Raw genomic sequence first — 16,222 nt, forward strand, 5'->3', positions numbered from 1 at the left:
CATCTCCGCAGGGACCGCCCCAGCCAGACAGTTATGTGTATCACGCCAGCAACTGGCTTTATGTCGTCTGCTTCATCACATTTAGAGTGCTACATTTTAATGACGTTATTTGGGATTAGTTATTTCATAATATGAATCTTGTCATCATGATGGATTTTGAGAGTGCTCATTTCAATCCTCAATATGAGGCATTTGGATCTTGTGCTTGTTAACACTGTCTGATAATAGGTCCCAATAAGAGTCAAACTGTTGATGTTCCTTCTTCAGTCCTCAGCTGAGAGGTAGCCCAGGGTCAAATCCCATATACTGCTTTAATTTGTCCACTCCTTCCAAATGTCCTTGTAATTCATGTTAAAAAGTACATTGATGTCTCTTAATGTCCTTGTCCTGCATGTCATTCCATGAACCTTTTATCACTGTAAAAAAGAAAAGAAAATGCTGCCCTTTCAAAGCATTTATAACTATACCTGAGTGTCTGTGGTTTCAAACCAAATTATTTACCGACTTACAACATTTATTTGATGAAAACTTTACTGACTGCCTCATCTCATCCGTTGGACATACGTCTTTCACAATGACGTCACCATCAGCCATCGTGACTATTATTTTCTGAACAAACCATAACTTTCATTATTATTAAAGCCTGCAAATAAACCTGGAAATATTTTACATGATTATATGTTTGAAAGATTGAAAAATACAGGACTGTGAAAAGTTTGGGTCATTTTGACTTTTGTGGTTCTGTTCCCCATTAAACATTTGTGGAAAGTTGCAAGTGTACAATATTGGTAGATAATTCAAATTTCTGTATCGGTCAATTATTTAATATCACAGTTACCTTAAGTATATGAAGCAAATTAGAAAATTTAAAAAGTTTTATTTTTGCCACAAATATATAAGATGTGCAAGTAATATCCCCTTACCACAAATCAAATATGCAGGAAGCAGTTTGTGGATTTTTGTAGAGTAAATAATAATTAATAGTTGAAGTAATCAACACCAGTTACATTAATGCGAATTACAAGAAATCACAAAAAAGTTGCAAACCACTGAATATGTGAAGTTCGTTATCCCTCAGATCCTCACTCTCTGCAGACCTGGACAAAATCACAGACTGGTCAAACAAGTGGAACATGTCTTTCAATCCTGACAAATCTCACACTCTTACGATGTCTCTCCGAAAAGACCGACTGGACAACCCTCCCATCCACTTTCCGAATAATCCTCTCCAAGAAGTTCTGTCGCTCAAGCTTTTGGGTCTCACTATCTGCCATGATCTTTCCTGGGAAAACCACATTTCCAGGCTGGCCTCCAAAGCCAGTCGCCGACTGGGCATCCTCCGTTGTGCGAAGTCCTTCCTTGGCACACCTGAGCTCCTCACCACATACAAGGCTTTCATCCGCAGCTCAATGGAATACTGCTCTCCCCTCTGGGCTGGTGCTCCTGCCTCACACCTAGCTCCTCTTCACGCTGTTGAAACCAAAGCGTTCAGAATCATTGGAATCTCCCGCGATGAAGCTAATTCCGAGGGCCTTTCACTCACTCACCGCAGGTAGGTTGGTGGTCTTTCTGTCTTCTACCGACTCCTATCTGGCCTAACTCCCCGAGCTCTGTCTGTGCTCTGTCCCCCAAATATTCCTACAGGTTGCACAAGATCTGCCAGTAACCCCCTTCTGGTGAAATTGCCAAAATCAAGACTCTCTGCTCACCTTCACTCCTTCATTCCTCTTTACTCCCGCCTCTGGAACAAACTCCCTCACTCTCTTCAATCCCACTCCTCCCTCCAGGTCTTTAAAACAGCTGTTCACCACCATCTCTTGTCTTTCCCCATCCAAAAGCTTCATCTCTTCTACCCCCGTTAATTCACCCCAGATCCACTTGTTTTTGAAATCCCGACTTCTTTCTTTCCTGGAAGTTCTAGCAGTGTCTATATGCTTTATACCTCCCCACCCCCCCCCCCCCCCCACCCCTGCCCCTGCCTTCCCATGCCTTCTCCCACCAAGCCCTCTCCTTCCCACTGATCCTCCGTTGTGCCTGTTCTTTGCTGTCAAACTTGTGTGTTTCCCTCTCTCTCCCCATCTTGTCTCCCGCTCCCTTTATTGTATGTTTTGTGTGTCCGTTTTTTTTTTTGTGATTGATGTTAGCTCTTACACGAGCCTCGATCTTGTATACAAAAAAAAAAATCTGGTTCCTTTGCTTTAAAGTCTTTGAATGAGTGTGTTAAAAATGGCGTCAATGAAGCAACTCTCAACAGAGCAGTGTGTGAAGATCGAAACTCTGCAAGAAGAAGGGCACAAAACAAACAGAACACAAACTATGAACAAAAGAGCAGAAAATCTGAAGATCTCCAACAATGGTGTGAGGCACACTTTGCAACGCCTGAAACAAACAAGATCGGTATAAGACAAGAAATGGCCATGGCGACCCAGAACAACCTCCCCAAGGCAAGACAAACACAGGAAGTTGCTTCGCTTGCGTCATAGAAGAAAATCAAGTTAGCAGCTAACAAGTTAAATGAGAGAAGGCGAGAAAGTTAACATCTTGTCCAACACCCTGCATAGAAGGCTGATTGCAGCAGGTCTCCATGGCAGAGTTGCAGCAAAGAAACCACTGATGAGATCACAGAATAAGGTGAAAAGACTGAAATTTGCAGGGCAACACCACGATCGGGTGACTGAACAATTGCATCCGGGTACCCTGGTCTGATGAATGGAAGTTTAAACTTTTTGGATCAAAGAGATGCCAGTTCATACACCGAATATCTGGAGAACGTTACGACATGCAATGTTTGCAGCGAACTGCTAAACACGGGGGAGGCTCTGTGAGTGTCTGGGATTGTATCTCAGGTTTTGGTGTCGGAAAAACCTGTTAAAAATCAATGGGACACCAACAAAAGAGAAGTACAAGCAGATACTGCAGCATCATGCAGTTCCTTGTGAAAATCGCGGGTACGCTGGTCTGATGAATCACAAAATTAAAAGAAATTGGATCTCAGAGATGCCAGTTCGTACACCGAAGATCTGGAGAACGTTACGACATGCAATGCTTGCAGCCTACAGTTAAACACGGGGGAGGCTCAGTGACTGTCTGGGATTGTATCTCAGTTTTTGGTGAAGTAAAACCTGTGAAAAATCAATGGGATGCCAACAAAAGAGAAGTACAAGCAGATACTGCAGCACCATGCAGATCCTTGTGCAAATTTCCTCGAGGAGAATTTATTTTTTCAACAATATAATGATCCAAAACACACTTCCAATATAGTAAAACAGGATTTCAAGAATAAGGTTACACAATTGATGTGCTCCAAGTGTTAGAATGGCCACCTAGTGGGGCGGCTTAGCCCAAATATTCAAAAGAATTGTGCATTTTGTGATACAAGCACCAAATTTGGCAAGAATGTACATTAATATGTTGCGAACATTTTCAGATATTGGGCCACTTGAAATTCTCTCTATGTCCGCCATATTGGATTTCAAAATGGCCGCCACTTGAAATCTACATTTGCTATTATCTCTGGACGTAATGCAGCTATTGACTTGATTCTGGTATCTAAATGTATGTTTTTGGGGGCAAGGAATCCAATGGTACCAATTTCAACTTAATATTATCTATCACAGTCTGTTATATAATTTTATTTGGAAATTATCTAGGCAAATATTGGATTCAACACAATACTTTGAAAAGAATGTCTTAGTTCTGTAAATATAAATAAATAAAAAAACTATACTAAATCACTAGTAACAACTCAGACAAGCTCATATATACTGACAGTCTAAAATATAAATTCATATCCCATTAGGAAACAAAGTGACCCATTCATTTGTGTTTTTCATATGCATATTTTATGTAACATTACATTCATATTGTCAATAAATACCAAACATGCATAATCCCCTTTTCCTAGACCCTTTAAGCCATCTTTTGTGTTTCTAGAGTACAGAAATTTCTTGTATAGGCTTCCATCTGTCTTGTTTCCTTAACAATGCACTGTAGCATGTCTTTAACAATGTTTACAAACATGACTCCACTACATGTCTTTAATCACAGCCCTGACCCAAATAAAAGAGTAGAGAGGCTGCATGTGTGTTGACCCACATCAACTGTGTTCTTTGTGTGTGGCTGTGTTTAAATCACCTTGTGACTCCACATAAATGAGTTAATTACATACAATCTGGGCTCAGCTAGACAACATTGTGTGGTCAGCAATGAAGACGAGAGTCTGAATTACATGTATGCAAAAGACCTTGTGAACCAGTGAAGCAAATACACGGGTAAGCATGAATTAAATCTAGGGCATGATATAATTTCCATGATGTTTACCTCTACACTCAATGGTGGAAGGAGGTAATGTTTTGATCCCAGCTTGTCTGTATGTCTGTTTGTCTGTTAGTCCACAAAATTCCAGACAAAGCTTGTAGTAGTGGTAGTTGTAGTGGTAGTGGTGATAACAGAAATTGTTATATAGAACTGAACTTATATTATTATTATATGCAGAAAATAACTTCATTTCTATATGCCCTGCAGTGGACAGGTTAATTGGTTTATGCACTGAAGGGGTCACCCTGGTGTGCACTGCTGTGTTCTGCCTCACTGAGTTGTTCAGGTATGATGTACTCAGCACAAGCTTACCTGATACACATGTGTGCTGGCTAAAACCACTTGTCTGGTGGGCACGACAGAGGCAGGTTGTCTAATAGCCAACCTGGTCTTACTTTTTTGGGGTTTATCTGAAATTCTTACTATAAGGCTTTAAATTAGAAATGTTTTATATAAAGTAGTATTTTGAGTGAAGTGTGTATTCCACACTGACAGTTTTGACATGTTCTGAATTTAACACGAAGGCTGTAATTAACAGAACGGGGTATGTCTGGAAAATGTACTGTCCAACCTAATAAGAGTTTAGACTGATTTATATTTAAATCTTGGCTGTGTAAATATTGTAAGAATTTATGAATTCAAATGTTTTGTAAATATTCAATAAATTTGGGAATATTTTTTAACTAAAGAATCTCATGTGATTTTATTTCTCTTCTTGCCTCCGGTATAGGTGAAAATTTAATTCCGGCATAATCTCACAAAACTAATTCCCTAAGTGTGCCAAGCTAAATGCTCTACGATATAGAGGAATTATCCTCCTCTCCATTAGTATGGTGGAGGAAACCCCTCTATTATATATATAACAAAATGTTAACATTATATCATTGTATCGTTGCAGATTCAGAAGACAGTTCCACCATGTCCAAGAGCTTCAGACTAGCTGATGTTGAGCGAACTTCACCATCAACATCACAGCACCTCACCACAACTGACTGGAAGTTATGCCTTATATGTCAAGAGGACAAGACGGAGACACTGACCAAACCTGACCAATCAAAGAGAAAAGACATTGGGAGTGGGTACAGTTCACTCGCAGAGAACTTGGTCAAATTCAGTGAACTTGGAGAGCTTCCAGGATCATTTCACCTGGAAAGACTCGATGATGGTCATGGCATTGAAGCTGCGATGGTTGCACACGGTGCAAAATATCATCAGACATGCAGGCTCCAGTACAACAACACCAAACTGCAGAGAGCACAAAAGAGAGCACTCAAGAAAGAATGTGAGAGCGATGAGGAACAAGCTGCATGCAAACGCACCAGGTTACATTCACGCTCATCGAGTACAGAGAAGAAGGTCCCAGAAAATTGTTTCTTCTGTGAACAACCTGCTGGGGCTGACAGTCTTCGGAAAGCTGCAACATTCCAAATGGACAAACGGGTGCGTGCCTGTGCAACCCTTCTTGGTGATACAGAACTGCTGGGCCGTCTCAGTGGTGGGGACATGATAGCGTTAGACGCCCAGTATCACCCACGGTGCTTGATAGGACTTTACAATCGCACAAGAAAGGCCCAGTCAACAGGATCACAGGACACAAAACAAGAGCGAGCAATGTCGGCAGTTGTCTTCGCTGAACTCGTCCTCTACATTGAAGAAACCAGACAAGATGAGGAGACGGCACCAGTATTCAGATTGGCTGACCTTGTCCAGCTCTATCAGTCCAGAATGGAACAGCTCTATCAGTCCAGAACAGAACATCAAAGGAGTCCAGCTCGACACGAGAGTCCACTCCACACGACTGAAACAGAGACTGTTGGCTCAGTTTCCTGACATGCGGGCACACACCAAGGGGAGAGACATCCTGATGGCATTTGAAGAAGATGTCGGTGCTGCTCTTGCCAAAGCCTGCGAGCTGGACAGTGATAGTGATGCAGTCCATCTTGCCCATGCTGCACAGATTGTTCGCCGTCACATGTTTGGAGAAGCCAAGCCCTTCACAGGATTCCCTGAAGTATGTCAAGAAGAATCTGTGCCACCGTTGCTGCTTGCCCTAGTCAGTATGATCCTAGAGGGACCCAGCATCAAGGAACAGATGGCAGACACTAACCCTGCAGCAATTGCCACAGCTCAGATACTGAAGTTCAACAGCATCAAACACAAGCGAACACGTGGCACCACATCATCCACCAGTGTCAGGCACAGTGTTGCACAGGAGACCCCACTTCCAATATACATAGGGATGATGCTGCATGCTCATACACGCAAGAAGGAATTGGTCGACAGACTGTCACACCTTGGCCTGAGCATCTCCTATGATAGAGTGCTCCAGCTCTCAGCACAGATGGGCAACAGTGTCTGCCAACAGTTTCACAGAGAACGAGTGGTCTGCCCTCCGAAGATGCGTGGCAAAGTGTTTACAACTGCCGCTGTAGACAACATAGATCACAACCCCAGTGCAACAACATCAAAGGACTCCTTCCATGGTACCGCTATCTCCCTCATACAACATCCTTCTTACACTGGTGAAGGAGTGGATCGGAGTATCGTCATTGTTGGAGGATCTGGGGATGCACGGTCCAAGACAGTCGCCCCCTTGCCGCACTACTACACTGATGTACCCCCTGTCACTAGCAGCATCAAGAAGTCGCCTGTCCCAGCTGCTAAAGTGGCGTCATTGACCAGAGGAGACTTCAAACAGCAGACTGATGAAGAATACCAATGGCTAGGCAATGCAAAGCGAGTCCTGGAAGACAACACTGGTACAGTGGACAATGACAACACATCTTGGGCTGCATTTCATGCCAGCCGACAGCCACCAGATGCTCGAGTCATCTGCCCCACGTCGCTGCTTCCACTCTTCCTGGAGAGTGCCCACACAGTGGCCATGATCCGGCACTCAATGGACGTCGTGAAGAATGCTGTGGAACACCTGAATCCTGGACAGACACCAGTGGTCACCGTTGATCAGCCACTGTTTGCTTTGGCCAAGCAGATACAGTGGAAGTGGCCAGAGAGCTATGGTGAAGACCAGATAGTGGTGATGTTTGGTGGCCTCCACATAGAGATGGCGGCACTGAGGACACTGGGGGACTGGCTGAAAGGGAGTGGTTGGGTGCAAGCACTTGTGCAAGCCGAGATTGCGACAGCAGGGACAGCAGACTCATTCCTGCGAGCATCCCATGTCTTGCGCACAAGAAGAGCACATCAAGTGACTGCAGCAGCACTGTACATCCTGCAACACCGTGCCTACAACCACTACTGTCTGGGAGAAACCAGGGATGCAGAGGACCTTCCGGAGTTTGAAGACTGGTGTTGCCAGAGAGGAGAAGACATCCCCCAGTTTCACTACTGGGCAACCGTGCTGGAACTAGAACTGTTGGTTCTAGTGTATGTGCGTTCTCTCAGGCAGGGATCGTTAATGATGTACCTCGATGCTCTGACAGAGCTGGTCCCCTGGTTCCATGCACTGGATCACACCCACTATGCTAGGTGGATACCAGTGCACCTGAAGGACATGGCCGAACTCACCATCAAACACCCAGATGTAGCCAGGAAATTCAGGGAAAGCCACTTCACCGTTCAGAAAACACAGAGGGTGTTCTCTTCAATCCCGATTGACCAGGCACATGAGCAGAATAATGCCTGCATCAAAGGAGACGGTGGAGCAGTTGGGCTCACTGACAACCCTAGTGCCCTACGTCGCTGGATGGTTGCGGGACCAGAAGTTGCCAGGGTGATCGAAGAATTCCAGGATGGGAACCAACACTGGAGACGGCAAACAGCAGACACACGTCATCATGATCAGACGCCAAGTGTACAGGCCTCATTTGTGAAAGATGTTCGCTCTCTCGTCGGTGTCATAGAGGAGATGGGCAACCCATTCGAGGAGGAGAGTCAGGATGTAGTCAAACTGGACACAAAGGAGATCGCAGATCCTGCTGCTGTGGAGACCGTGATGAATGCCAAGAGGATTGGCCAAGAGCAGTTCGAGGCTTTCACCAGAGAGTGTCTGTTGGACAGAACAAAGGCAGTGGACGCACCCATTCCTCGTAACAAGCTGAAGGTGTTCAGCACTTCCACTCCAAGAAGCCAGAGCAAAGGTCAGCAACAGCTCGCCTCCATCAAGAATGACCGTGAACTCTTCGCACGCCTGTACATTGGCTGCCAGACGAGGGATGGAAACCTTGAGGAGTTCTTTTGTCACGAGAATCAGGCATGTCCTCCTGCATTGTCTGATGGTGGAAGCCTCTGCACTGGTACCAAGAGTGATCTCCTCACATGCTTGGAAGAAGTCTCCGACGCAAAGACAGAGACTCCTGTCACGACCTGTATTGTGCTTGATGGAGCAGCCATCGTCCAGATGCTGAAGCCGGCTGCATCAAAGACCTTTGAAGAGTATGCACAACAGATCTTCATCCCATATATACACAAAGAATTAAGTTAAGCACCCCCCCCGTTTTTTTACAACCTCGCACATTACAAGTTTGTTGTCGTCAAAACAGTGTAATATACCCATGATATTGCTATATTTTCTGGAGAAGTGATATTATGGTCACATAAAAACATAACAATCATGCCGTTTTCAATATTTTATTCTGAATAATTTAAGGTGAAAATTTTTGGGAATTTTAGGCATATTTTCACCTCGATTTAAGTATGGAGCTATAGGTCCATCACGGACAGTGTGGATGACGTTTATGTTTTCTAACGTACAGTCATTGTTCTGAGAAGACCTCTAGCGATCTTTGCGTCAATCACGACCACGTGGATGATAACACGTGCTGCACGAGCGATGGGCGTCACAGATGAGTGCACTCATCTGCATTTCATCAATGGATAATTGCTAATGTCATACCAATCATTATTTGATCTCACATACCTTAGAATATATGCCAATGTATACATATACACAAAGAATATATATTAGGGGGTGCTTAACTTAATTCTTTGTGTAGGGGGTGCTTAACTTAATTCTTTGTGTATATGTCCACGAAGCTGCAAACAGTGTCACGCCTGGATCTGGTCTGGGATACTTACCTTGCTGATTCACTGAAAGGTAGTACACGTGCAAAGCGGGGACAAGGTGTGCGGAGACGTGTGGTGGCTGCCGCAGCCATACCAGGAAACTGGCAGAACTTCCTACGAGTGGACAGCAACAAGACCGAGCTGTTCAGGTTCCTCTCAGCAGCTCTCATGGAATGGTTTGACCAGGAGGACAAGCAACTCGTCATTACTGATGGAGAGGCAGTGCTCAGCAAGCCACTACTGCCAGATCTGACCTCACTCGCCCCATGTAACCATGAAGAGGCTGACAGTCGGATGTTGCTGCATGCATCTCACGCAGTCCAGCATGGACACCATGCAATACTCATCCGGACTGTAGACACCGATGTTGTGGTGCTGGCAGTGTCCCTGGCACAGGAGTTGCAACCAGAAGACAAACTGTGGCTGGCATTCGGAACAGGCCAGAGTTTCCGATACCTAGCAGCACACGAAATAGCAGCTGGATTGGGACGAGAGAAGGCTCGTGCACTGCTAATGTTCCACGCTCTAACTGGATGCGACACTGTGTCTAGTTTTCATAGACATGGCAATAACACTGCGTGGGCAGTCTGGACGGTACTGCCAGAACTCACTGAGGCGCTGCTGCTGCTGTCCTCTGCACCTCGTGACATACCAGACGATGCAATGCGCATCATCGAGAGGTTCGTGATCCTGTTGTATGATCGAACCAGCAAATGCACAGACATTGACAAGGCCAGGAGGAAACTCTTCGCAAGGAAGAACAATGTGCAGCTCATCCCTCCAACGAAGGCAGCTCTGGAGGAACATGTCAAGAGGGCAGTGTATCAAGGTGGACATGTGTGGGGTCAGATACTGCTGCCAGCACCAGAGCTCCCTCCACCAACCAACTGGGGTTGGTCAAGGACTGGAGAAGGACAGTACACACCTTACTGGACCAGGCTAACTGAGGCAGCTCACAGCTGCATTGAGCTGGTTTCTTGCAAGTGCATGAAAGGGTGTGTGAGGCGCTGCAAGTGCAAAAAGGCTGCCCTTCAGTGCACAGCCCTCTGTGTGTGTGAAGGGGACTGCACATGACGATGAGTCAACAACATACATGTACTTGTGGCAATGCTGAACTTGTTAACATGACACTGTTTATGTACACGTATCTTCAGTACCGGTATATACCTAGCCTCAGATACCAGTACACCTAGCCTCAAATACTAGACCATGTAGCATGTCAGTATTATACCTAAGACATTTACAGAACTAAGACATTCTTTTCAAAGTATTGTGTTGAATCCAATATTTGCCTAGATAATTTCCAAATGAAATTATATAACAGACTGTGATAGATAATATTAAGTTGAAATTGGTACCATTGGATTCCTTGCCCCCAAAAACATACATTTAGATACCAGAATCAAGTCAATAGCTGCATTACGTCCAGAGATAATAGCAAATGTAGATTTCAAGTGGCGGCCATTTTGAAATCCAATATGGCGGACATAAAGAGAGAATTTCAAGTGGCCCAATATCTGAAAATGTTCGCAACATATTAATGTACATTTGTGCCAAATTTGGTGCTTGTATCACAAAATGCACAACAGGTTTGCTATGCTGCTACACTAACCCCAGAGTTGGGAAGTGAGTCCCATTGAGTCGATGTGGGATTACTTGGAAACAGAGAACAACAAGAGGAACCCAACTAACCTTACAAAATTGGGGAATGTCCTACATGATATTTGGCACAATATTCCTGTAAGAATGCTTCTGTCGTAAACAGGTAGCATGGGTTAAAGAGTGATGGCACTCAAGCAGATAAAGGGCCAACACACAGAGTATCGGCTGATACTATAAAATGACTGTTCTTGTTATTTTTAAAAGCAGTTTATTTCACGCGCATTTATAAAAAGTGTTTGTAATTTACAATAATAAACACATATCACTGTTATCACTGATGATTTGAGAAATTTACCTGAAAGTTTGAATATCATTGCAATAACCCAAACTTTTGCACAGTACTAAACAATTACATTTATTAATTCCTTCTGTCATGTGACAATGACAAGCTGGAAATCTGTGATAGCTCCGAAGCCATGCTCTTAGGATGAAAAGTTATCTGGGATTGCTCATACATCACATTTGTCTTTATTCAAAGTGACGTCACATTTCCTTTGATGGCATCACAATTTGCTAATTGATCAGATTATAAGCGTTCATTCCTGGATGCATTATAATTAGAATTTCCTAATTATGTCATTTCACAGAGAAAAAATCCCACTGAAGATAAAGGTGTCATATAGACATTTGATAAATATGGATAATAATATGGGCCCAATAGCCTGGTGTTGGCTTAGCGGTTAGGGTGCCGGCTTGGGATCCTGGGTTCGAATCCCGGTCGATCGCTGAATTAACGCCAGGGGGGTTGACTCAGCCTGTCATCCTTCCGAGGTCGGCTAATTGAGTACCAGCTTGCTGGGATGAATGATCCCGGTGTGTACCCCGATTTAGAATAGGCACACCGTATCCCTGCGCATCGTAAGAGCATGACCAAGGGTTGGCGTCAGGAAGGGCATCCGGCCATAAAAACATTGCCTCAAACAGGGAACCATGATTGTCATGGGGCCCGCAAGGCTAACCCCGCTCTAGCGGGGAAAATTGCCTTAAAACGATCATTCATATTCATTCATAATATGGGCCCAATGAATTCGTGGTTGCCTTGGATATTTTCAGGTGCTTTAATTATTTCCCATTTTGGGTCTCATGATCAATTATTATGGATTAAGAATATAATAATAGCATGTTGCCTCACAACACCCATTCAGTGCAATTCAATTCATCTTGGAAATAGGAAAGTCCCAGGAAGAGATACATATTACTCCATTCTCTACCAGATAAAGGTGACATTTGCTTCTTGGGTTGGACACCTCCAAAACATTTGCTTCGCCATCAAACTGGTACAGGGAATGTCATTCAACACACCACGGAATGTTGTGTGTCATGAAGTTTTGGGATGATACACTATTTAACTATCAGCAGCCATCAGAGGAAGAGTAGTATTGTTTGATTTTTTATTGTGCTGTATTGTTTTGGTTTTTTATTACCCTTTCTAATAGGCCATATGGCATGCAGTATATATGCGCTTAATTTTCAATTTTCGTGCAACAACGATGGGGGCAACTTAAAACTTTAATGGGTTTGTAGGAAATGTGTCACTGATTGCGAATATCCATGTCCCCACGCACAAGGGGTGCTCAGAAATTTATAACGAGCAGTTGATGAAAATGCATATTAACAAATGGTACATGAAGTGTATGATGGCTTCCTGGCTTTTTAATCAGCTTGTTCAGTGAACATGTTATTATCTGTTGGGCTTCATAAATTAATAACGTGCATTTATAATAATAATAATAATACTAAGAGTATTAATGACAAAAAAACTTCATGTCTGTTCCTGTATTTGCATTGATGAAATGATAGAAGATGCAAAGACAACCAAAGGGAATGCAATTAGATTGCTTATTTATTTAAAATGTAACATTACAATATTAGATAATAGATATTGTGTTGTAAATTTTTTTATCTCCAAACACCTCTTTTGTAGCCAGAATATAGTATAAATGCCTTTTATTGGACAGGCATTTAGAAAAGTCAACATTTTCCATAACTTTCTGGAAAACTGGATGAAATTAGATGAACTGGACTTTGTGTTGTGTAATATCTCCCAACAAATCTTTTCATTCTCTCCTTTGCTTGCAATACAAGCCAGCATGCTATAGGAGGGGCGGACATCAGTAATTTTTGCGCATTTGTGAGAGAGGGACCAGCGATGCCGGTTAAAACAACAGTATTTCCATGTTTGTTTACGTAGGATTTCTTTGTAAACAAGCGAATATTTCCTCACTTTTTTTTTCGTGAAAGTTATACTTACAATATCATACAAAGTATATATAGCCTCACTATAGAGGCTACAAAGAGATATGAGGTGAATTTGAAGGAAACACACATGGAAGGCTGTTGTAAGCACCTGCTTCACTGATCCCCAGTTAACAGATTTGCAAAAGTTCCTGGAGTCTATGTCCGCCCCCTCCAATAATGGCTTTAAGTTTAATATCAAATCATTGACATTTATAATTCCCTGAATAACCATGATTCCAAAATTACAGTAAAATTGTACTACTACAACAAGTTGAACATGATACAAAGTCGCTAACTTAGCATTCCACCAAATCATCAACATCATTCACGTGTCCAATCTAACGTTACATAAGTTAATTTTAAAGTCATTCTCAATGCATGGTGCAGGAGTTTACACATACCTTGTCCTTGAGAAGTAGATTTCTTTGCAAATGACTTCTCTTTTCTTCTGATTTTACTGACGTCACAGACGCGCTTGTAGCAATTGTCGTGGTAGCCAATGTTACTCGAGGGCGAGGGCTGAGCCGCAATGCACGTAGCAGTATCGTGAAAATCAATACCAAGCTTTGTCGCAATCTCGGTAACTATATCACTCTCTTTGCAGTCGTAATTCACCCATTTGCTGGCGAAATCGACAAATCGTTTTCCACGATTCATTATTGAACACGATGAAGTTACTTTTTGTTGTAGAATCTACGTGCATAACGCAAAATTTTGAAGAAAATGTACGATCCGCCGTAGAACTGCATTCCGTGGGCGCCGCCATCTTTGGTTCGCAGTGCAATGGCACGGCGACCGTGATTGGATTATTCTGGGAAACTACGTCATCAATTTCACTGAGCGTCAAATACGGTAACGCTGATTGGCCTATTTCATCACGTGCATCGACTGGTCAGCAAAATTTAATGTGACATTATTTACCGAAATTATTCGATTTTTACGCTTTTATGAGCAATTTTGAAGATTGGGGACACACATTTTCTGAATGCTTATAATATTTTTGGAATTAGTGATCAAGAATAAAGTTGCCCCCAGTAATGTTGCACGAAACAGAGAGTTAGATACGGACGTATTGTGGTCTATAAACATTATGTTCATTTTTATTCCCACCACCACGCAGCCATCAACATGATGAAAGTAGGGCTGCCACCGAATCTTACTATAATTCACCAAATGTCTGTCCATCTGGCTGTCTGTTCCCAGGTACTGCAAAAACGGCTGAACTGATCGCAACGAAATTTTGGGTGGGTAATCTTGGGAACCCCGGGAGTAAAATAGGCTTTATTGTTTTTCCAATTTTTTCCCAATTTCCAATTTTTCCAGTTTTTCCAAACACGATGGAATAATATTTACCGATATGAACAGTGATGTGGCTTTTATTGAAATTCTACAAATACTGTTTAGATTTTGATGATTTGTGTGTGATATGATTTAACGGATGTTTATATAAATCATTTAAAATATAAAAAGCCTTCAATTTCTGATATTTTGCCTTTTCATTTGGGCCTCCCAATTGAAGCCCCGCCCATGGGGAGGGTACCATTGCTTGTAACTGAAATTACCCAATTTGAAGTAGATAGACTCAGGGATGACCCAGAGAATTTGGGGAAGTGGGTGAATAGATATTCTCTAACAGATATCCTCTAACAACAGAGGAGGGGATCAATAGTTAGAGGGGAAAGTGGGTAAAAGAGGGAGTGACTGAAAAGACACAGGGGAGTATATGAATAGGTAAAGGGAGAAGTGTAGTGGGGGAAGTTACATATCTTATGTATAGATGTATCAAATCGGAAAAGGGCATGTGGGGAGGAATGGGAGGGAGAAAATGTTCCAAAATTGAAAGTGAACTCTGAAAGTGAATTCTGAAACTCTGAAAGTGAATGAATGTGAATGAAAGTGAACTCTGAAAGTGAATTCTTCCAAAGTAAATTGCTCTCTCTCATGCACAGATTTATCCCATCTCGTCTTCAGTTGGCATACCCTTCCTCCCGTCCATGGTACATGGAATCTTGTGGTGAGGCTATTGCCCAGAAACAACTTGCTTTCGTCTCCTGGAAAGCAAATCCAACGGAAGGAAATCTCATTTCCTTTCACAAAGCCCGAAACAAGTGTGTGTCCACCCTCAGGAGAGCCAGGAAACAATATCTCTCCGTTCTCAGGACCGAACTCTCTTATCTGTCTCCCTCTTCCAAATCCTGGTGGCGTCTGGTCAAATCTGTTTCTGGTGTTTGCTCCCCCTCCATCCCCTCCCTCACCTCAAATGGCCACACGGCTGACTCCGCACGTGAAAAAGCTGAATGCCTCAACTCTGTGTTTGCCTCTAAATCTTGTGTCCCAAACCCATCCCTCTCTGTACCCACCGTACCCAGTCGTACCCAGCTGCTCCTGGACTCTGTGTCCTTTCCTCCTGACAAGGTGGAAAAGTTTCTGTCAACCCTCGACTCTGATTCTGCAACTGGACCTGACGGCATCAGCCCACGGGTCCTAAAATCATGTTCTTCTGCTCTTTCACTCCTCTCTCTGTTCTCTTCACCCTCTCTTTTGCTCAAGGTCATCTTCCATCTGCTTGGAAATCTGCCAACATCACCGCTTTGCACAAAAAAGGTGCAACAACAGATCCCAGCAACTACAAAACAATCAGCCTTCTCCCAATTATCAGCAAAGTCATGGAATCCATCATTGCTTCAGATATGAAATCTTTCCTCTTCTCCAATGGCTTGATCTCTGATCATCAATTTGGTTTCAGACCTGGACACTCCACTCTGGACATGCTGCTTCTGCTTTCTCAACAATGGATGGAGGTCCTCAATGCCAAACAGGAAATTAGAGCAGTCTCCCTTGACATATCACGTGCCTTCGATACGGTCTGGCACCCTGCTCTGCTCACCAAACTCTCCTCTTTTGGTATCCATGGAAATCTCCACGCATGGCTGGCGGACTTCCTCTCTAGTCGTAGTCAACGTGTGGCCCTGAATGGGGT

The 16,222-nt window shown here is 43.3% G+C and overlaps 1 protein-coding gene across 1 annotated transcript in view; it reads left to right on the plus strand.

Moving 5' to 3' along the window:
- Positions 1–16,222, plus strand: part of LOC137421192 (von Willebrand factor A domain-containing protein 2-like) — an 88,690-nt gene that overhangs the window by 62,126 nt on the left and 10,342 nt on the right. The gene's annotated exons all lie outside the window — the stretch shown is intronic.

The sequence above is a fragment of the Myxine glutinosa genome, chromosome 2 (genome assembly GCF_964187855.1).
Source record: "Myxine glutinosa chromosome 2, kmMyxGlut1.1, whole genome shotgun sequence".
NCBI classification, from domain to species: Eukaryota; Metazoa; Chordata; class Myxini; order Myxiniformes; family Myxinidae; genus Myxine; species Myxine glutinosa.